Source organism: Chiloscyllium punctatum, chromosome 2 (genome assembly GCF_047496795.1).
Source record: "Chiloscyllium punctatum isolate Juve2018m chromosome 2, sChiPun1.3, whole genome shotgun sequence".
Taxonomy (NCBI): Eukaryota; Metazoa; Chordata; class Chondrichthyes; order Orectolobiformes; family Hemiscylliidae; genus Chiloscyllium; species Chiloscyllium punctatum.
In genome coordinates this window covers 9,640,269-9,664,185 of record NC_092740.1, presented here as the reverse complement: position 1 = coordinate 9,664,185, position 23,917 = coordinate 9,640,269, and the positions used below count along the sequence as shown (strand labels likewise).

General features: G+C 45.7%; 1 long non-coding RNA gene across 3 annotated transcripts; it reads right to left on the bottom strand.

Moving 5' to 3' along the window:
- Nucleotides 1-4,195: 4,195 nt before the first annotated feature.
- Nucleotides 4,196-21,267, bottom strand: LOC140492648 (uncharacterized). Of its 3 annotated transcripts, XR_011963599.1 has the most exons (5): nucleotides 21,212-21,267; nucleotides 21,083-21,118; nucleotides 6,077-6,130; nucleotides 5,938-5,982; nucleotides 4,196-5,423 (listed from the first exon to the last, which is right to left on the bottom strand). It is a non-coding gene; the product is annotated as an uncharacterized lncRNA (long non-coding RNA). The 3 variants fall into 3 exon arrangements; XR_011963595.1 differs by lacking the exon at nucleotides 21,083-21,118 and having other exon boundaries at nucleotides 21,212-21,265; XR_011963596.1 differs by lacking the exon at nucleotides 21,083-21,118 and having other exon boundaries at nucleotides 5,947-5,982; nucleotides 21,212-21,265.
- Between the last annotated feature and the right edge of the window lie 2,650 nt (nucleotides 21,268-23,917).

Genomic DNA, 23,917 nt, shown 5'->3' with positions numbered 1-23,917 from the left:
CATGCGTCCTCGAAGCTGCAGCCACAGACCAGACGATAGCTGCTGTTCCACCGCAAGAGTGACACGGTAGGTAAGGGCCAGGAGCTTATGCCTCCAGGGTCCTACAGCCCGTGGAGCAAGGGCTTTCCATGTGGGAATGGCACCACCACACAGTCTTTTGGGCAGGCCAATACTTTGACTACATCATTAGTTTAAACCCACTGCCCATACGGACTGAACATACACCAATCTAGCTCCTGCTAGACAGTCCAATCAAAGATGGCTCAGTGAGACAGATTCGAGACACACGATGGACTCCACTGCTTCAGAGTTGGGACATTACGGTCAAACGTACCAAGGTGCCCAGCTTCTTAGCTGATGGCCTGAATTATGGAGGAGACCCACATGACTGCCAAATCACAGCCTCAAAACACCCCACCGGCCCTTTTATGACCCAAACAGCAGGGAAAACGATTAGGGATGAGACAAGGGAATAACCAAGCAGACACAGCCATCGGAATTTATGTAGGTGGAGCATCCACGGGACAGGATGGCATGTGGATCACCGGCTGTGGGATATACATGACCAACACTCAGGGACAGCTATTGGTTCAATTAGCCTGAAAATTACCCAGACAGCTCAGTGCCCAGGCTGTGGAACTAGCAGCTGTGGCTTATGTAGTTAGCCACTCCAACCTGTTCCTCCACCACAGATATATTTTCCAACAACATGTGTGTGTGCAACAGCCTCACTGAATTCTTACCACTCTGGGAAGCAAAGGGTTAATTTCTGCCAATGGGAAATGACTACCAATAGCCCCCTTTATTTCAGTACGGACTGCAGTCTGCCCGTGGAAGGCAATACAGTATAATTAAAGTTAAACACCACCACAAGACATCCCCAGAAGTTAACTACAGAGCAGGTGAATTCTCCAAAAAATGTTGCTCATGTTGGAACATTGTGTTAGTTACCTGTAGGTGAGCAGGCCAATGCAGTCACTGTAAATCAGACTAACGTAGAAGACGTTAGACAAGAGCAGCATCGTGATGACCCGTTAAAACAGATTGTGGCAGGGATTTATCCAGATGCCTAAGCTTGGTGGAAAGATTCCCTGCAAGTCCATGATGGGTTAGTCCAAAAGGCAGGATTCTATGTAGTCCTGACTCAGGACAGGAACCACATTATTTACCAATTCCATGATGGGCATGGGCACCAGGGAATAGAGGCTGTGACAGAACACTTGAAGAACTGTGTTGGCACACACGTCCAGTGGAAGGGCCCTGGACAAACCTCCAAGTTGACTCTATAAGTGCCCTGCCTCCATGTGAAAACAGATACACCTCCATCCATGACATCATAGACACTTTTACAAAATGGATCGATGCATTTCCCATTGGGACAAACACAGTGAGAACAACAGCCCAGATCCTCACACAACAGGTGTTCACGAGATGGGGTTTACCCTGCAGTATCGAGTCAGATCAGGGAACCCCATTCCACCAGCTGAGTAATGCAAAATGTGATGACCATGTTTGGTATCAAACAGGAATTCCACATCACTTACCACCCCCAATCCAATGGGATCACAGACAGAATGAACCGCAGACTGAAAGGGATGATGAGGAAAACAGTGCAACAGAATAACAAAGCCTGGGAGACAGTGCTTCCATTTGTCCTCATGGTGAGGAGATACCACCCCCCCACTCCCCAACAATGAATGACAGGCCGACCCATGAAAGGGGTTGTCTACCTGTTCGGACTTGACCTATCAGAGCCTGCCCTCATTGCCCTCCCCAACAAAAAGCCAGACAGCACCTCCCCCACAATAGCAAAGGCACTTAGCTGGCAGGAGCCGTCCAGTTAGGGACGAGAAGGAAACTAAGTAAGGCTTACTTCAATCGCAAAGTTAACCGTGTCGAGAACCCCACAGGATAGCAAGTAATGCTCCAGGTCTATGAGGCAAATTCCTTCCTTTCCCCTAAATATTCCAATCCACTTATGGTGGTGGATTAAGCTAGCCCCTCAGTCTATAAGATTCTACTAGCCACGGGTAAAACTGGCTGGTACCACAGAAACCAGTTAAAAGCCTTTGGCACACAACACAGCCACTCTCACCACCTTAGTATATGGAAGGCAGATGACACAGTTTCAGACCAAATAACAAGACCAAGGACACCCCATAACACATCCTCAGGGCACCCACCCCTGATGGAAATGATACACTTCCATCACTGTCACCGGCAGCAGATTCCACATCCAAGGGACCCCCGACCAGTTTAAATGACCCAATAGGAGAGTGTCCAACAGATTGGCATCACACACTACTCAGTGACAACACGGATATGTCACAGACTCCCAAGACCCCCCTGACAGATCAGCAAACTGAACATTCCCAACTCAGTATAACTCAGACACTTAACGGTATCCCCGTACCATGGACATGAGACTCACTCAGAACAGACTCACTCAGACTGTCAGGCAGCAGTTCCTGAAGACTCCAAAAGGGGGAGTGACAGTAAAACAACAGGGAAACCCAGAGCAGACGAGCTCAGACTCCCAGACGGTAATTCCAGATGTCTCCAATAGGGGGCATGGCACAGCCCATGTCTGGGAACCGAGAGATTTCCGGACGAAACAAAACTGACGCAAACTCCCAGGTGGCAATTCCACATTTCTCCAATAGGGGGACTGAGAGCACACCAAGAGGAGAACAGGGAGGATTGGATACAGACACCCCAGAGACAGAGGATTCAGACTCTGTGTTTAGTGTCTCTTTGACAAATTCACTGATTCAGTGATCCAAGTGATGAAACAGCTCCTGACAGCCACTCAAGGGAAGGTGCAACTGTTTCTGGTGATCAAAACTCTCATGCAGCTCACACCTCTTCCTGCTTTATTCCTCTGCATGCTGAGGAATTTAACCAAGTTATAATTCTTCAATTTTCTGCTCATTGGATAGAATCTCCAAGTCAGATTCTTCATGGTACCTTCACTTTCATCTTCATTTCTATGACCCACATTTAAAGTGGTCTCTGTCAGTCAGGCCAGCTTCATTTTGGTTTATATTTCAATGATTGATCTCTTGCAATCCCCGACACATTCACTCGTCTTTGAAACGTTGGTCTTCATGACCACCTTGTTTTTCTCCTAACCACATCATGGTCAGGTCATTTAAACAGTCCTAACCTCTACCGCTAGAAACCAAGGTTGGAGCCAAATAGGCCTCGAAACCCAATCTAACATTCCACCTGGGATTCACATTACCATGTTTTGTTTTTGTTTTAAAAAAAAGTGGGAGAGGGTTAGGTCACATACATCCTGAGCATATCCATTGTATTGTGTCAAAACAGTTCAGCTATTAAACAAGGATAACAACAGATCTCTCCCCAGGGTAACCACGGTCCGCAAGCAAGAGCTATTTCATCACATCAAACAATCCAGGATGCACTTATCAATTCATTGCCGCTTTCAGTGGTTGGGATAGTTTGTTTGTTTTTATCGTAAAGTACTTAAACTGACCCATTAAGGCAAGCACTTGAGAATTCTTTGTTCAGTTAAGTAGATTAGACCAGTGTAGACATCCTGTGGTTACCCCCCTGCTGTGCACTCTGTGTGGTAGGGTACTTGAAACTGACCCTTTAAGGCAAGTCCCCAATGACTCTGCTTCCACCACCACAACTGGCAATGCATTCCATACATTCACAACTCTCTGCGTAAAGGACCGGCCTCTGACGTCTCCTTTATACCTTCCTCTTTTATATCTTCAAACTATGACTTCTCGTACCAGTCAATCCTGCCAGGGGAAAAGTCTCTGGCTATTGCCTCTGTCTATTCCTCTCATTATTTTGTTCAACTTGATCAGGTCTCCTCTCTTCCTCCTTTTCACAAGAGAGAAAAGTCTGAGCTTATTCAACCTTTCTTCATAAGGCAAGCCCTCCAGTCCAGGCAGCATCCTGGTAAACCTTCTTTGCACCCTCTCCAAACCCTCTGTATCTTTACTATAGTAGGGCGACCAGAACTGGACACAATATTCCAAGTGTGGTCTATTACATATGGATGGATACTGTTATGCCTCACTGAGGTAGCATGTTGGAAATCAAGTAGCATTATTCCTTGTGTTGTCACAAAAGTTAGCTTCTCCTGAGTTTTAGACTAAAGATGACAGAAAGCATACACGAGGTTTCTTTACTTCACAAGGATTACTATTTATCACACATAAATAGACTCTAATTCCACAGAAAAATGATGGACCATTGAGCTATAATGCCATTCGTTAAAACTCTAAGATGCTCATGAACCAAGTCCCCTGAAAAGCAAGCACATATTGTACACACACACACACAGACACACACACACACAGACACACACACACACAGACACACATACACACAGAGACGCACACACTACACGTGCACACACTCACACACACACACACTCACACACTGACACACACACACACACACAGACACACACTCACACACACACACACTGACACACACACACACACACACAGACACACACTCACACACACAGACACACACTCACACACACAGACACACACTCACACACACAGACACACACAGACATGCGCGTGCACACACAGACACACACACAGAAACTAAACATCAATTTTTGAGTGGACGGAACACACAGAAAACAGTTTTGTCGATCCCTGTTCGCGGGATTCACTGAGATGATTCTTGTGCTGATCAGAATGCTGCTTCCCCAGATGCTGTCACTGGTTTACTAGAGATACAACCTGTGGTTTATAAAAGGTCTGACTTACTCATTAAAGGTCAGAACTTTCTGCAGCTGCTGAAGGAAAAGACAATCAGCTGGTTATCCTCAGATTTAAAGTCGCTTTTCCTGCCAGGAACAGAGCTGATGACGAACAGGTCCTCAGATGGTGGAGGTCGGATGGCTTCTCCCTGTCATGTTCATATCCACAAACTGTTCAATTACCTGGGAACCAATCACATCGTCATTGGCAGCAAGACGGTCTTTGTCATTGATATTGGTCTTTAGTACAAAGGCCAATCAGATACTTGTTTCTGCCTGAATCACCATTGGTACAACTGCATGTCTCCAGCTCGTCTGCACCTTCTTCTGCTGCTGTCTGACCCAGCAGCTGTGTAAACAATACTTACAATGAGTGTCAGGTTACTTGCTTTCAAAGTGTGCAGTATCCCTTAAACAATCCTTGATTTTCAACAATTCTGATGCGTTTCAGTCCACAATTAAAAATACACTAAGATAAAAAGGCACAAACTTTTTAAAAATTTTAAAAAACACTTTTGAAGAATAATAATGCCAAGTTTCTGAGCTGGTAAGTTCCATGATGTTCCTTGAATTTGATCTGAGAAACAATGCAACCTCAGTTACACAGGTTCAGTTCTTATTCGTTCCTAATGAGTCTTCACCACAGCTGCATAGGTTACATCCGCTAGAAAGAGACAGAAATCAGAGCTGATGATCATTATCAATTCAGTTTGAAGGTAAATACAGGAAAGGGGCATATTTACCCAAATATCAGTCCCATCACTATCAGAGTAGTTACAGGAAAGGGAAATATTTACTCCATCAGTTGTTCATTTTCCCCCTCATTCACTTTATGACGCTCACAAATACATTGGGAGAGAAAAGCTTTTTGAGAGACAGTCAAGTATCATCCAATGGGATAATGGAGAGACTGTTTACTTTCTGATTGGTGGAGTAAAGGAACACCCTAATAACGATGAACAGACTGACGGGCCAATGACAACAGCATCGTGGTGAGGGATTGGGGCTTTAAGGTCATGTGATCAAATCTCCATAATGTCACCAACCAAAGTTGGGGTCTCAAATAACAAGGAAATGGATCACCCAGGCCCAACTAGCACTGTCCCACACATCGGAGAATGGGCTTCAGGGATTGGGAAAGGAGAAAGGATTAGGATTAGGAATCTGAAAGTACAAACCTGACTCACTCTCTTCTGAATCAGCAACCCGGAGAATCTTGCCACCTTGAAATGAAAGAGAATAGTCTGTTAGAGCGGAGGATGTATTTTAAATGTTTAATAATACCACTATGTGGGAAAAAAGTATGTAGCTGGTTACCTTTTCTGTTGCTGTCAAACACGATGCTGGCATAGGTACAGGAATCAGGCTGAGCTGTAATACAAACAGTATTCACTCTGAAACTGCCTTACTGCATCAGCTTTCTGACTCGAGAATCAAAGAATCATACAGAATCCTGGATTCACATCACAGCTTTACCATTGGAAAATGTTCAATGAACTGCATGAGAATCAGACATCAAACTATATTCGGAGTTATTTGGACAGGTGGTGTTCCAACACGCATGTCTTAATGAGCGACTTAAAAGGAGGAAAGAGAGTTGGAGAGGTTTGAACAGGGATTCGCACAGTCTTGGAGATTGAAAATTAGACCCCAGTGATGTTACTATTACAGTCCGGTGAATCCACCACCACACATCTCTCTCTAATGAGTGTAGATTAGAGTGGTGCTGGAAAAGCACAGCAGGTCAGGCAGCATCCGAGGAGCAGGAAAATCGACATTTCGGGCAAAATCTAGACTCTGATCTCCAGAACCTGCAGTCCTCACGTTTGCCGAGCTTTTCCTCTCTAATGAGAGAACAGCCCGATGCCCTCTGGGACTATGGTGAGTTTACATTTACAGGAAGGGATATGGAGGGGCCAGATTTGGAAATATTGTGAGTATATGAGGATGACAGACCCAATGCCGTGGAAGAATTTGAACTTGAGAAGGATAATTTTTAATTTTATTTCTTTTTCAATTCAGGAGCCGTTCTGGGCACCGCACCTTGGGAAGGATATTCTGACCTGAGAAAGAGTGTGGCGCAGAATGATGACATCAGGTCTCACAGAGTTAAATTACAAGGTGTGGGATCACAAGTTATGTTTGTATCCTGTTGCACTGGAAGGTTTGGGATGATTTGATTGAAGTTCTCAAGAAAAGAAGAGCATAAACGATCTTTCCACATTCTCCAAGTCGGGAAGTCTCAGATGCCTTCCCATGGGGGTTCCTGATTCCATGATTCCCAACCCTATCCCAGGGTTTCCAATTTTCCCACAGTCCCATGGTTCAGGTTATAAAACCCTGCACCCAGCACTCTGAGCCAATCCCCTCCATTGCAGAGGGAAACACATCCTGCTCCTCCACAATGTACACCCAGTCGGTCCATGATTTTAAAGAGTCACGGTTCACAGTGTCTCAGAGATATTGTGGATCACAGTTTACATGAGGGAACATATTGGGAGTTAAATTCAAAGTGTGCCCCTTACGTGCACCGTGGGCGGCACGGTGGCAGAGTGGTTAGCAGTGCTGCCTCACAGCGCCAGAGACCCGGGTTCAATTCCCGCCTCAGGTGACTGACTGTTTGGAGTTTGTACGTCTTCCCCCTGTCTGCTTGGGCTTCCTCCGGGTGCTCCGGTTTCCTCCCACAGTCCAAAGATGTGCAGGCCAGGTGAATTGGCCATGCTAAATTGCCCGTAGTGTGAGGTAAGGGGTAAATGTAGGGGTATGTTAGGTTGCGCTTCGGCGGGTCGGTGTGGACGTATTGGGCCCAAGGGCCTGTTTCCACACTGTAAGTAATCTAATCTACTAAGGCATTCCTTTTATGCTACCCCTTCCAGAACCCACTTACCAACCCCTCACCATGCTAAGATGTGGCACTTTGATGCCCATTGCCAGGTATTTCAAGTGAGTAATACTTTCCTGGAGATATTTTCCAAACACAATGATTAGAGATATTATTACACACCTCTGGATCAAGTGGGACTTCACGGAGGCCTCCTGGCTTTGAAGGAGGGACATTAACCACTGTACCACAAGACCCCTAATGGTCTTAATCATAGAGTCATAGAGATCTAGAGCACAGTAAAAGGCCCTTTGGCCCATTGAGTCCATGCTGGTCAAAACCAACCATCTACCCATTCCAATTCTATTATCCAGCGGTTGCCCCAATGCCTTATACATCAACATTGCAAGTGCACACCTAAACAGGTCTGAAACATTATGAAGGTTTCATGTCTGTGTCACCCTTAAAAGCAATGACTTTCAGATTTCCGCCATCCTCCGAGTGAAAAGGTTTCCCTCACATCTCCGATAAACCTCTAACATTCATCAAAGATCCTCAGACATCACCTTCCCAACCCCACGACCATCTCCAGCTAAACGTTCAGTGGCAGCAGATAAAGGGGAACACCATCACCTGCAAATTCCCCTCCAAGGCACTCACCATCCTGGCTTGGAAATATATCATCACTCCTTCACTCTTGTTCAGTCAAAATCCTGGAATTCACTCCCTTAAGGCATTATGGGTCTACATCCAGCACGTGGACTGGAACGGTTTAAGAAGGCAGCCCATTGCCATCTTCACAAGAGGTCAACAAGGAATGGGCAATGAATGCTGGCCAGCCAGTGCTATGCATGTTTCATGAATGAATAAAAACAATCGCCCTGCCCCATACCTTAAATTAATGTCCCATGGTCACTGACCACTCTATCATGGGGAAACAATTTTCAATTCAACCGTATTTATGTCCCTCATAATTTTACGCATCTCAATCATGTCTCCTCTCAATCTCCTCCTCCCTGGAGAAAACAATCTATCCAAATTCTCTTCAGAATTGAAACTCTCCAGCCCAGGTAACATCCTGGCAAATCTGCTCTGTCCCATAATGTGGATTCCTGAACTTCACACAATTCTTTAGCTGTGACCTAACCAATTTTTCATCCAGTTCCAACATGACCTCACTGCTCTGAATTAAACTCTATGCTTCAACTAATAAAGGGAAGTATCCCATAGGGTTTTTTATCCATGTTATCCACCTGTCCCGATACATTAAGGGACTGGTGTACATGCACACCAAGGTCGCTCTGATCCTTGGTGTTTCCCAGGGTCCTATTGCTCATTATATCTTCCCTTCCCTTTTCCGTCCTGCCCAAGTGTATCACCTCACACTTATCCATGTTGGATACTGTTTGCTCCTGATCAGTCTAACTGACCAGCCCACGTACATCCTCTTGTTGTCTAAGGCTATCCTCCTCAATATTTACTACCCCAACTATTTGTTTATCATCTGGGACCATATTAATGAACCCTTCTTCATTCAAGTCTAAATCATTTATGACAAACCGCAAATAGCAAGGGCCCCAACAGTGACCCCTGTGGGATCCCACAGGACACACACTTCCAGTCACAAAAATGCCCCTCGACCATCACCCTCGGCTTCCTTCCAGTCAGCAAGTTGTGCATCCAATTTACCCCAAATTTCCTTGGGCTCTCACCTTTGCTATCATTTTCCCATGTGGAACCTGGTCAAAGGTTTTGCCGAAGTCCAAGAAGACACAAGAACGTAAGAAATAGGAGCAGGAGAGGGTTATCTGACCCCTCATGGAGCATGTGAGGACTGTGAATGCTGGAGATTAGAGTCGAAGAGTATGGAGCTGGAAAAGCACAGCCAGTCAGGCAGCATCTGAGATGCAGGAGAGTCGTCATTTCGGGAAGAAGCCTTCCATCAGGAAGAAAGATCCTTCCTGATGAAGGGCTTATACTCGAAACGTCAATTCACCTGCACCACAGATGCTACCGATCTGGTCCTTCAAGCCTGCTCCATCATTCAATAAGATCTCTTTTAAAATCTATCTCCCTTTGTATTAAAAAGATGCATCAAATTCATTCCCCGTGTCTATACATCTGGTAACCTCTTCAAAAAAAATTCAGGGAAGATGTAAAGATATCACTTCCTGAACAAATCCATGTTCATGATTGATCCCTGTTCCTCCAAATGCAGATCCATTCCGTCCCTCAGAATTACTTCTAACAGTTTCCACACCACTGAGTATAGACTGAGAGAAAGTGAGGACTGCACATGCTGGAGAGTCAGAGTTTAACAGTGTGGCACTGGAAAAGCACAGCAGCTCAGGCAGCATCTGAGGAGCAGGAGGGTCGATGTTTTGGGCACGAGCCGTTCATCAACCTGATCTGCCACACGTTTTGACACAGAGTTGAGACTGACTAGCCTGAAGTTCCTGGTTCATCCCTTGTTCCCTTCTTGAGGTACCACACTGGCTGTCCTCCTGTCCTCCAGCACCTCTCCTGCAGCCGGAGAGGAATGGAAAATTATTTCCAAAGCCCCTGCTATTTTCTCCCCTGCCTCACTCAACAACCTGAGATACATTTCATCCTGCCCTGGAGATTTATCTACTTTCTGCTGCCCATACCACTCAGCAGTTCCTCTCTATGTTAATTTCTTTCATCTTGTCACAGACTATCTCCCCGATTTCTGCACCAAAATCATCCCTCTCACGCCTGAACACCAACGTAAAGTTGTCAATTACAGCCTGACGTACATCCTCTGGGTTCAAGTTTCAATTACAACCATGGTCTTTGTTGTCTTTTTACCATGAATATTCCTTTCAATATTTTGGATGCTTCTTTATATTACCTGTCAGTATACTTTCATATTTCCTTTTCGCACTCCGAATCTCCACTTTAATTTCCCACTTGCACATTTTATAATCCTTCAGAAATCGCTACTGTTTTGAATTCTCAGTGTCTGCCATAAGCCTCCCTTTTCCCTTCATCCAGTGCTGTGTATTCCTCAGTATTCAAGATTCACTGGATTTGTTGGTCCCACCCTTTAGCCCTGGACTCTCCTTATTTCCTTCTTCAATGCATCCCATTGCATACCTGGTCTGGCCTACATGTGACTCCAGTCCCACAAAAGGACACTGGTGTAAGGTACAGTAATTGTTGAAGAATGAGAGGGGCTGTCAGTGAGCAGATTTATACAGGGCTACAAGGTGCCACATGCTCAAAGAGGAAGCCAATGTTATCAGGAAGTGATGGAAAGCAGCAGCCAGTCTCAAAGATTGCACTGCAGCAAGTCTGCATTTAGAAACATTGTACAGGATGATTTTCCATTTATTTTGGTAAATGGAGGGTACAGAAACAGATATTTTAATAGAAAGAAACAGAGATTTGCCTCCTCTGACTCATCGAGGTGAGGAAGCACATTGTTGGGAGCTTGTACAGAATCTTCGGATTCTGTTTAGTCACAGGACAGGTCCCAGAGCACTGGAGAAGAGCCAACATTGTCCCTTTGTCTGAGGGCAACAGGGATAATACAGGAACTTACAAGCTGGTGAGCTTTACGTCCGTGGTAGGGAAAATATTGGAGTAGATTCTTAATGACTGGCTTTACTCAATTTGAAAAAATATCTTCTTATTAACACGAGGCAACATGGTTTTGTGCAGGAAGGTCATGTCACAGAAACTTGATTCAGCCTTTTGAGCAAGTTTCATGATTGACAACGACAGGGTGATAGATATTGTCCACATGGACTTTCATAAGGCCTTTGACAAAGTTTTTCATGGCAGGCTGATACTGAAATTGAAGTCACATGGATCTGCGGAGAGGTGGTAAGATGGACGCAGAATTGGCTTAGTCATAGAAGACAGAGAGTAGTGGTGGAAGGGTGTTTTTCTGACTGGAAATCTGTGACCATTGGTGATCCACAGGAGTCAGTGTTGGGACCCCTGTTAGTTCACAACATTTATAAATATTTTGGAGAATATTGTAAGTGGTATGATTAGTAAGTTTGCAGATGACACAAAGATTGAGGGAGCTTTGGATAGTGAGGAAGATTGCCAGAGGATACAGCAGGACATATAAAGGTTGTAGACTTGGGCACAGAAATGGCTGCTGAAATTTAATTTGGAGAAACATGTGGTGATGTGTAAGGTCTAATGCAAGAAGGAAGTATACAGTAAATGGTACAACCCTTGGAAGCATTGAAGAGATCTCGGGTTGTTTACTCACTCCTGGTTCAGTCCTTCCCTCACTCCTGGTTCAGGCCTTCCCTCACTCCTGGTTCAGTCCTTCCCTCACTCCTGGTTCATTCCTTCCCTCACTCCTGGTTCAGTCCTTCCCTCACTCCTGGTTCAGGCCTTCCCTCACTCCTGGTTCAGTCCTTCCCTCACTCCTGGTTCAGTCCTTCCCTCACTCCTGGTTCAGGCCTTCCTTCACTCCTGATGTGGCCCTCCCTTAATTCCTGACATCTCACTGCAATTATATCGATCTTTGGTGAGATCCCATCTGGAATGTGGTGAACGGATCGGATTTCCATATCAACAAAAGGATTCACTTGTTACAGAGTGAGTGTCATACACTGGCTTGAACCAGGGAATACAGACTCAGAATGAGGGATAGGTGGTTGGAACTGAGATGAGGGGGAATTTATTGTTTTGAAGCAGTTAATTTTGGGAATTCTCTCATCAGAGAGCTGTGGAAGCTTAGCCATTGAGTATAATCATGAATGAGATTGATAGATTTCCCGGCATTAAAAACATTGAGGGGGAAAGGGATAGTGCAGGAAAGTGGCGGAGCATCTTGTCCTTAGAGGACAACATCCTGATACACATTCTCCTGACTCTCCTACTTCCTGTGGCTGTGGGAATCCTCCCAAAGACACACTACAGCTTTAAACCTTCCAATGGAATCTCCAACATGGCCTTCGTTGTCAGACAAATCCAAGTAAAATGTCAAACACAACACCAGGAACTCTGTATTACATTTCTCAACCTGATCACAGCAGATGACTCAGTAAATCAATTGATGAATCATACTCTTAAAAGTTGGAATGTCCAGAAACTTCTTCCAAATTCTGCAACTGCTTTGGGATGACTTGACATCTTCAGGAACGGATGTCTTCAAGGAACAGGACCAGAGTAAAGCAACGCTGTGTGATAGCTCCATATTATCTATAATCTACCAAACAGCAGCTTTGACCTCTGGTGTCAGGATTAAACATGGCCCAGATAGAAATCTCTTCAACCTCAGTCTCATCCATGCCAATAATAAAATGACCACAACAGACCCACATAAGATGCAGTATGCACTGATAACATCACTGTTGTTTTCACATTCTGCACCCGACTATCAAGCCACCCTTGGTCTCTTCAATGCTGCAAACAAGGGACTTGGCCAATGCTTGAGTGTTGCCAAACCAAACCACAAATCACTGGTCAGTTCAATATTCTACCTCTTGTATATGCTAAGACTCCAGGATACATTTAGCACTCTCGATAGTTTGGGAGGCACCTCCCTCAAAACAGTGCCCAGGGCTGACATCACTGGCTCTGCCCATCATTGCCAGTCTCAGTCCAGCCCATAGGTGACCACGAGGGCACTCTGCTTCTCAATGCCTATTGGGGAAGACATCCAACACTGGATCAGCTGAGACAGCTCAACCTTCCAGAAACTATGGCAGTGACTGTTTGACAACAAAGTTCTCCACAAGGCAGCAAAAAGTCCTTGCTTTCATCATCAGTCCGTGTAAATGTTGGGAGACCCACAATGCCACTGGGGAGGGAATTCCAGGATTGTGACCCAGTGACAGTGAGTGAACGACAATATATTTCCATGTCAGTACAGAGTGGGTGGCTTGGAAGGTTACTTGGAAGTGGTGGTGATCCCATGTAACTGCAGGAAGGAACAGGAATGTAGTGACGGTCAGGAAACTGAACAGTGTTTGGACACATTCCCTGTTCTTCCAAAGACACAACAAAAGCTTTTGCCTCTGTATTTTTGAATCATTTCATTGTTTGTGTGTGTATTTGGGACTTCGTCAATTCATTAACTAACTACTGCAGCTTGTGAACATTTGGGCATCTTGCAGGATGTTTTATGATGTTTCAATTCACAATCACCTTGTTAAATACAAATGGTTCTGAGACTCCGAGCTCATTAAGGGGTGGAACAGTGACACAGTGGTTAGCACTGCTGCCTCACAGCGCCAGGGACCCAGGTTCAATTCCCACCTCGGGCAACTGTCTGTGTGGAGTTTGCACATTCTCCCTGTGTCTGCGTGGGTTTCCTCCAGGTGCTCCAATGTCCTCTCACAGTCTAAAGATGTGCAGGTTAGGTGAATTAGCCATGCTAAATTGCCTGTAGTGTTTGGCGAAGGGGTAAATGTAGGGGAATGGGTCTGGGTGAGTTGCTCTTTGGAGGGTCGGTGTGGACTTGTTGGGCCGAAGGGCCTGTTTCCACACTGTAGGGAATCTAATCTAATCAATGAGATCCGCCGGGCCCAGATTTCAATTATATCACCAGCGCTGCACACTTCCCTCCAGTCTGAAATAAAACCACAGACCACAGCACTCTGCTTCCTGGCCCAAAGCCAATTTCCAAACCACACAGCCAGTAACTTTGAATCTCATCAGCTTCAACTTAAAGAAGATATGTACATTGTACTTCACAGCAGGAGCAAGCCCTATGGCCCATCGAGTTGTCTCCACAATTCATTAAGACCATAACTGATCTGCTTCTGGCTCAGTTCTGCTCTCCTACCTTGTCCCCACTACTCTCGATAAGGCCAAAGGCTGGTAGTCAGACAGCATGTGTTAGCACCGAGGCTATAGGGATGAGAGGGATTGATGGGATGGGATGGGATCATTCGTTGACACAAACAGTGAATGAGTTTCATCCTTTATGTTTTGAATCCACCCAGGATCACAGCTCTCTCCATGATGTCCATCACTCTTCAAACAGCTGCCCTCACCACATCCTGAGACCCACACTCAGTGCTATGTGCCATCATATACACAGTCTTGACCTCTCTCTCCATCAGCACCCCTTCACACTGTCTCAAAGCTGTCCTGAGCCCCAGTTCAACTTAATTCTCCGACTCATTCACCCGATACCATGTACCCCCACCCCTCTGGAACCTTCCTCCACCCACTCTCCCACTTGTCTCTCCCCATTCTCCTACCTCCACCTCTTGTTGGACATTCACTATCCCTTCTCCGATACTGAGTACAGAACATTCAGCAAAGGTCTCAGTTTTAATCACTTTGCACTCCCACCTCACCGAAGTTCAGACACGACATGATGTTGATCTCTTCTTCCGTTGCCTTTGCCTCTGTGCCCATTTCTTTGGACAGGAGTCCTCTGTCCATCCCACAGACCCCTTCACCCACCTCCAACTCTCTTCCTCCACCTGGACCCCTCCCTCTGGCCTTTAAGCTGCACTTGACCTGTTCATTGAGAACTGACACTGGTCTTTGTATTTCTCTGTCCTCCTCCATTCACTCCTATCTCCCACTGAACTGAATACTCTCAGGCTGTTCTGTCCACAACAGTCACTCGTCTCATCTCAGATCGAGACAAAAGCTCAAAACCACCAAGGTGCAGCCATTTCCCTGTTCTGTTGCTGTCAATCTTGGCACAGAGTCTGGAATTGTCCTGATCTGTAACACAAACAGGAATGATAAGGGGATATTTATTGGTCAGTTTGTTGTTAGGTATCAACAACAGCTCAGTGGACACCACATACCCCTTGGGGTTAGAAGGCTGTGGGTTCAATTCCCCATTCCAGTGGCTACATCGTAAGATCAATGCTGAGACTTCGGAGCAATTCAAATGGAGTGCTACAATGTCTAAAGTGTTATCTTGTGGCTGAGATGTTAAAGGTTGCTCTGGTCTGCTCTCTCAGGTGGTTGTGAACAATTCCAAATGCGTTACTTCAATGAAGAACAGAGGAGCTCTCTACTGTGTCCTTGTCACTCATCCCTCAACCCAGATCATTGTGTCCTCAACATCACTCACCCCTCAGTCTACATCATGAAAATACACAGGCTAACTGATTGAGCACAGGGCTGTTTGTGGGACATTACTCTTCACAAACTGGTTGTTGCATTTCTCATTACCAGAATGAAAATAAATGCATTTACGCCTAACTTTTCATGATCTCAGGGGACTGAATAACCCCTTACAGCAGATGAAGCTCTATTTTTATATTTGCAGTCAACTAATTTCTTACTGCAAGCTGCCACAAACCACAATGTGATCATGATGTCATCATCTGGTTAAAGCACTGAACAGGAGAGTTGGATTAGCTTGTATTGATCACAGAGTACAGACATTGGGCAGGGCAGACACACTAAACACAGGGAAAAAGGAGAGAATTATGTGAATGGAGAACCACTGCAGAATTCTAACATGTGGTGGGAATCAGGTCACAAAGCTTGGTACACTCTTACACCATGGAATCAGGAAGGTTAATAAAATGCTATCCTTGAATAAAAGAGGAATTGGATATAAACGTAAACATGTTATTTTAGATATACAAGGCAGTTCTGAGATCACATCTCAAATGCTGTACATAATGAAGGATATTGGTGCTGGCTCAAAGGAGGTTTCTGAGATTGAGAAGCAGGTTGTCTCATGAGGAGAGGGAGGACAGGCTGGGTTTGTTTCCCCTGGAGTTTAGAATAATGAGGGACTGTGAGAATGTAAACTTCAGAACTTTGATAATGATTCAGAGTTTGAATGAATCAACAATGATTTTTTCTGAAATGCAGTGGTACTGAGATGAAAGGGACAAGGAGAAACTGTAATCAAGGAATTAAAAGCAACATGTTAATTAGCCGTCCCTGAGAAGAAGGAGTCAACGCAACATCAAGGATCTGTTCCCGGGAGACAGGAGAGAGTTAACACTGAATGTAACAAGGAACAAGGGAGCTACTCCTGATAAGAAGGCAAGCTACAGACGTAATGACTCAAGAAGAGTAATCAATGTTGCGGTTGAACAGATTGAAATTATCATCAATAATCTCACACCGGAGATTTTGCCTGTCCATCGAGAACTGCTAACATTACATGGGTCATTTTAATTTCTCTGCCCTCCTCCATTCACCCCTATGTCCCCTAAACTGACTGGTCTCAGGCTGTAGTGTGCACAACAGTCACAAAGTTCATCTGATACAGGATCTCCCCACTGCCCTCACAGCCTCCAAGCTCACATTCCCCCAATCCTGACCTGCCCACTTCTACCTTCTCCCCAAAATCTATAGCTGGACTGCCTGGGCAGATCCAGTGTTCTTGCTTCTTCCTGCCTGAGGGAACTTATCTCTGCTGACCTTGACTGAATTTTTCCTTCCCTTGTCCATCCCTTCCCAACTACATCCATGATACTTTTGCCATTTATGTCAGTGTCAGAATTACTGGTTAGTGATCTCCAGCCACCTCCTCTTCACTGGTGTGGCCACCAATACCCACCTGGGCCCCAGTTATGCCTCTCTCATTGTGGGGCAAGTGGAACATTCCTCATTCCAGGCCTCCTCAGGCCATTCCCACAACTCTTTCTCCTGTATGTCGATGACATCATCAGTGCTGTTTCCCTTTCTCATCCAGAATTGGAAAATTTGAACAATTTCACTTCCAATATCCACCCTGTTCTCACCTTCACCTGATCTCTGACTCCTCCCTTCCCTTCCTTGACATCTCTGTTTCTATTTCTGGGGATAGGCTGGTCACCAATATTCATGACAATCTCAGTCTCCCACAGTTACCTTGACTCCCCATCCTCACACCCTGCTTCCTGTAAAGACTCTGTTCCATTCTCCCAGTTTCTCCAAGCCCTCCACATCTGTCTGATGGGGCCACATTCTGCACAGGGACCTCCAAAATGTCAACCTTTATCCTCAACCAAGGATTCTCCATCATCATGGGTGACAAGGCCCTCAGCCGTGTCCAATCCATCTCCTGCATTTCTGCCCTCATCACTTCCCTTCCCTTGAGGTAAAAACAATGACTGCAGATGCTGGAAAGCAAATACTGGATTAGTGGTGCTGGAAGAGCACAGCAGTTCGGGCAGCATCCAACGAGAAGCGAAATCGACGTTTCGGGCAAAAGCCCTTCGTCAGGAATAAAGGCAGTGAGCCTGAAGCATGGAGAGATAAGCTCGAGGAGGGTGGGGAGTGGGGAGAGAGTAGCATAGAGTACAATGGGGGGGTGGGGGAGGAGATGAAAGTGATAGGTCAAGGAGGAGAGGGTGGAGTGGATAGGTGGAAAAGGAGATAGGCAGGTAGGACAAGTCCGGACAAGTAATGGGGACAGTGCTGAGCTGGAAGTTTGAAACTAGGATGAGGTGGGGGAAGGGGAAATGAGGAAGCTGTTGAAGTCCACATTGATGCCCTGGGATTGAAGTGTTCCGAGGCGGAAGATGAGGCGTTCTTCCTCCAGGCATCTGGTGGTGAGGGAGTGGCGGTGAAGGAGGCCCAGGACCTCCATGTCCTCGGCAGAGTGGGAGGGGGAGTTGAAATGTTGGGCCAAGGGGCGGTTTGGTTGATTGGTGTGGGTGTCTGGGAGATGTTACCTGAAGCGCTCTGCTAGGAGGCGCCCAGTCTCCCCAATGTAAAGGAGACCACATCGGGAGCAACGGATACAATAAATGATATTAGTGGATGTGCAGGTAAAACTTTAATGGATGTGGAAGGCTCCTTTAGGGCCTTGGATAGAGGTGATGGAGGAGGTGTGGGCACAGGTTTTACAGTTCCTGCGGTGGCAGGGGAAAGTGCCAGAATGGGAGGGTGGGTTGTTTGGGGGTATGGACCTGACCAGGTAGTCGCGGAGGGAACGGTCTTTGCGGAAGGCGGAAAGGGGTGGGGAGGGAAATATATCCCTGGTGGTGGGGTCTATTTGGAGGTAGCGGAAATGTTGGCGGATGATTTGTTTTATGCGAACGTTTGTAGGGAGGAAGGTGAGCACCAGGGGCGTTCTTTCCTTGTTACGGTTGGAGGGGTGGGGTTTGAGGGCAGAGGTGCGGGATGTGGATGAGATGCGTTGGAGGGCATCTTTAACCACGTGGGAAGGAAAATTGCGGTCTCTAAAGAAGGAGGCCATCTGGTGTGTTCTATGGTGGAACTGGTCCTCCAGGGAGCAGATACGGCAGAGGTGGAGAAATTGCGAATATGGGATAGCATTTTTGCAAGAGATAGGGTGGGAAGAGGTGTAATCCAGGTAGCTGTGGGAGTCGGTGGGTTTGTAAAAAAATATTAGTGTCAAGTCGGTCGTCACTAATGGAGATGGTGAGGTCCAGGAAGGGGAGCGAGGTGTCAGAGATGGTCCAGGTAAATTTAAGGTCAGGGTGGAATGTGTTGGTGAGGTTGATGAATTGCTCAAATCCCTTACCCTCATCTATCATCGCACCAGCTTCCACATCCAGAGGATCATTAACCACCATTTCCACAGCACTCCAGCGGTGCTCAGTGCAAGTTGGAAGAACAGCATCTCATTCTCCACAAGGGCACCCTGCAGCTTCCTGGCCTCAGTATTGAGTTCTAAATAATTTTACAGCCAGAATGAGGTGTTTTATCCATCCTCACACCTCAGGCCCTGCCGTGACATGAGTTGTTTTCAGCACAGCCAAACCATTTTCACCAACTTATTGTCCCCACTATCAGCTTTTCATTCTCCCTCCCATCCTTTTGATGATCTGACTTCCATTCACTCTCTCTGGGCTCCATCTCCACCTATCTGCTCACTCCTTTTCCCCTCCCACACCACCTGTCTTTACCATAGATACCACTTTTCCCCAGCTACAGACAGTTCTGAAGAAGGATTTGAAATTTTAACTCTGGTTTCTCTCCACAGAAGCTGCCAGACCTGCTGAGTTTCTCCAGCAATTTCTATTGATTTCTATTGGAAGGTTTCCCAAACAAGAGGAGGAGGCTATTCAGCCCATTGTAACTGTGTTGATTGATAAAGAGCTCTCTAGAACATCCCACTGCCCAGCTCCTGGTCCATAGCCCTGGAGACTCATGTTCTTCAAATCCTTATCCAAGTGAGTTTTAAACGTCGGAGTCAAAAAGGTTGGTGCTGGAAAAGCACAGCCGGTCAGGCAGCATCCGAGGAGCAGAAGACTCATTCCTGATGAAGAGTTTATACTTGAAACATCGACTCTCCTGCCTCTCGGATGCTGCCGAACTAGCTGTGCTTTTCCAGCACCACACATTTTGACTCTGATTTCCAGCATCTGCAGTCCACATTTTCTCCTGGGTTTTAGATGTGTTGATGGTTCCTGTCTCTCTAAACATAGAATACAGAACATGGAACAGTACAGTGCAGGAACATGGCCTTTGGTCCACCATGTCAGTACAAACCATGATGCCATTCTAAACTAATCCCATTTCCCAGCACATGGTCCATCCCTCTCTGTTCCTGTTGTTCATGGGCCTGTCTAAATGGCTCTTAAATGTTGCTAATGAATCTGCTTCTATCACCTCCCCTGGTAGCCTGTTCCAGACATCTACCATTCTCTTTGTTGAAAGCTATCCTCACAAATAACCCTCAAATTTTTCCTCATTCACCTTAAATTTATGCCGCTTGTATTTGACATCTCCACTCTTTGAAAAAAAACTGACTGTCCCCCCTGTCCCTGCCTCTCATAAATTTATGTATTTCTGTTAGGTCTCCCCTCACCCTCCAATACTCTCGCAAAATTAAATCCAATTTGACCAAGTTCTCCTGATAGTTAACACACACCAAATCAGGGAACATCCTGCTCAATCTCTTCTGCACCTTTGTTTTGTGCACAAGTACCCCTATGTCCCTTCATGTTGTAGCTTTCTTCCATTTCTTTTCTCCAGACCTGCTGAGTTTGTCTGTTTGTTTCTCAATCATGACTCCTACAGACATGTCCAAACTTTGATAGAACCTGAACACTGAGGGAACTGGTTCTGAGTGGCACTCGGAACAGCATCGCAGTCACAAAACTACCCGCTCACAATAACTCAATGTCTCCTGATTTGGATCAATCTCGCCACTTTCCCCTGGATCCCATGACCCTTTGATTTTGTGCCCAGTCTGCCTTGTGGAACTTCCCCAAACACCTTGCTAACATCCGCATTGATGGTCAATATCAAACACCCAACCAACCATCCTTCAATACTCCTTAAAAATTCGATCATGTTTATCAGACCCGACCACCCTTCAACAATCGTCTTCTGAGGGAATGGTACTGGGTCAGACTCGCATCATGAAGACCTCATCAGGGGAGAATTCAAGGTCAGTTAAAACTGAACTGGGAGTTCTCATTTGGGATGATTCTCTGACGGTGGCCAGGCACGAATTCTATGAGTTGACCAGTTTCCCACTGCAGCTTCAAACATCAACACTGCAACTCCTCCTCAGGAAACCAGACCCCCAGTGAAATCAGCTCTTTAAGATATGGGGGAGTGGGAGTGATCTCAAACGATACACTTTCTCAATAAAGAAACAAATGTTGACTCACGGCCTTCTGACAGATTGTTTGTGAATCTCTTGCCACCTTTAACAAAGACAAAATGTTCTCTTAGTTTGATTCTAGAATCTGATTATCAATTAGACAATTGCTCAAAACCTTTAAGATGCAGCCATTTACCTGTTCTGTTGCTGTCAATCTCAGCATAGAGGATGGAACTGTCCTGATCTGGAACACAAACAGGAATGATAAGGGACCATGCATCGACAGGCTTGTCCTTAAATATCAGCAATGGCTCAGTGGACACCACATCATTCTCTGAGTTAGAGATGTGATTGGAGCAGGTGAAATATTGGACTTGCAGCATGGGTTGGTACCTTGGACTTCGATGTTGTGCTTAAAAATGTGTTGCTGGAAAAGCGCAGCAGGTCAGGCAGCATCAAAGGAACAGGAGAATCAATGTTTCGGACATCAGCCCTTCTTCAGGAATCAAACATCCTGAAGAAGAGGTTATGCCCGAAACGTCAATTCTCCTGTTCCTTTGATGCTGCCTGACCTGCTGTGCTTTTCCAGCAACACATTTTTAAGGTCTGATCTCCAGCATCTGCAGTCCTCACTTTCTCCCACTTCGATGTTGTGGCCATTTTGGAGATATAGATAGAGAAGGGACAGGAATGGTTGTTGCAGTTCCAGGATTTAGATGTTTCAGTAAGAACAGGGAAGATGGTAAGGTGGGGGGAGGGGGTGTGCAGTGGCATTGTTAGTCAAGGACAGTAGTATGATTGCTGAAAGGACATTTGAGGACTCTCTACTGAGGTAGTATGGGCTGAAGTTAAAAACAGGAAAGGTGAGGTCACCCTGTCGGGAGTTTTCTATAGGCCTCCAAATAGTTCCAGAGATGTAGAGGAAAGGATAGCAAAGATGATTCTGGACAGGAGCAAGAGTGACACAGTAGTTGTTATGGGGGTCTTTAACTTTCCAAATATTGACTAGGAATACTATAGTTCAAGTACTTTAGATGGGTCAGTTGTTGCCCAATGTGTGCAGGAGCGTTTCCTGACACAGTACACAGACAGGCCAACAAGGGACGAGGCCACGTCAGATTTGGTACTGGGTAATGAACCTGGCCAGGTGTTCAATTTGGAGGTAGTTGAGCACTTTTGTGATAGTGACCACAAATTGGTTAAGTTTATTTTAGCAATGGAAAGGGATGGGTATATATTGCAGGACAAGAGTTATGCGCTGGAGGAAAGGCAACTACGATGTGATTAGGCAAGATTTAGGATGCATGGGATGGGCAAGGAAACTGGAGGGGATGGGCACAATTGAAATGTGCAGCTTATACAAGGAGCAGTTACTGTGGGTCCTTGATACATATGTACATGTCAGGCAGGGAGGAAGTTACTGAGCGCGGGAGCCATGGTTTACTCAGGAAGTTGAATCTCTTGTCAAGAGGAAGAAGAAGGCTTATGTTCAGATGAGATGTGAAGGCTCAGTTAGGGTGCTTGAGAGTGACAAGTTAGCCAGGAAAGACCTAAAGAGAGAGCTAAGAGGAACCAGGAGGGGACATAAGACATCATTGTCAGATAGGATCAAGGAAAACCCTCGGGCTTTCCATAGGGATATCAGGAATAAAAGAATGACAAGAGTAAGACTAGGGCCAATCACGGATAGTAGTGGGAAATTTTCCTTCGAGACAGAGCAGATAGGGGAAGCAGTAAATGAATATTTTTCCTCAGTATACACACAGGATAAAGCTAATGTTGTCGAGTAAAATACTGAGATACAGGCCACTAGACGAGATGGGATTGATGGTCACAAGGAGGAGGTGTAAGCAATTCGAGAAAGTGTGAAAATAGATAAGTTGGATAGGATTTACCATGGGTTCTCTGGAAAGCCAGGGAGGAGATTGATGAGCCTTTCACTTTGATCTTTATGTTGTCAGTGTCGACAGGAATGGTGCCAGAAGACTGGAAGAGGGAAAATGTTGTTCCTTTATTCAAGAAGGGGAGTGGAGAAGGGGCATAGTAAAGAAGGGGCATAGCTTTAAATTGAGGGGGGATCAATATCGGACAGATGTCAGAGGCAGCTTATTTACTTAGAGAGTCGTATAAGAGTGGTACACACTCCCTGCAACAGCAGTAGACTCTCCAACTTGAAGAGCATTTAATGGTCATTCGATAAACATATGGATGAAAATGGAATAGTGTTTGATGGGCTTCAGATTGGTTTCACAGGTCGGCACAAAATTGAGGGCCAAAGGGCCTGTGCTGCACTGTAATGTTCTATGTTCAATGTTGGACGCTGGTGGAGAGTTGAGGTGAGGCAGGGGGGATCATTGGAGGATGCAGGGATTGAGAAGAGAGTGAGAACAAATTCAGTAGTTTTCATATCCTTGCAAGGCACGTGGGACTCACAGGCAAGGCCAGCGTTTGTTGCCCATCCCTGAACACCCTTGAAGTGAGATGCTTGCTTGGCCATTTCAGAGGGCAGCAGGTCAGAGTCAGACACATTGCATTCAATCGGTCCTAAAAGGACAACTGAGGTTTGAAATGGGGATCTGAAGTCACCTGTCGGGCAGATTGGGTAAAGATGGTAAGTTTGCTTCCCTGAAGGAGACTGCCAAACAGAAACTTTTTTTAAGACAACAACTAATGTTAATTCAGATGGCCCCCATCACAGAGATGAGTTTACAATTCCAGATTTAATAATTAAATGTAAATTTTACAAGTTGCCATGGTGAAAATTGAACCTCTCTCCCCAGAGCATGAACCTGATCCTCAGGTTCCCCACAGCAGCCCAGCTACTGGGAGTCATTTGAGATGCGTGACACCCAACTGGACTGTTTTCCTTGACCCAAACCGAAGCAGCAGACAGACTGGCCGA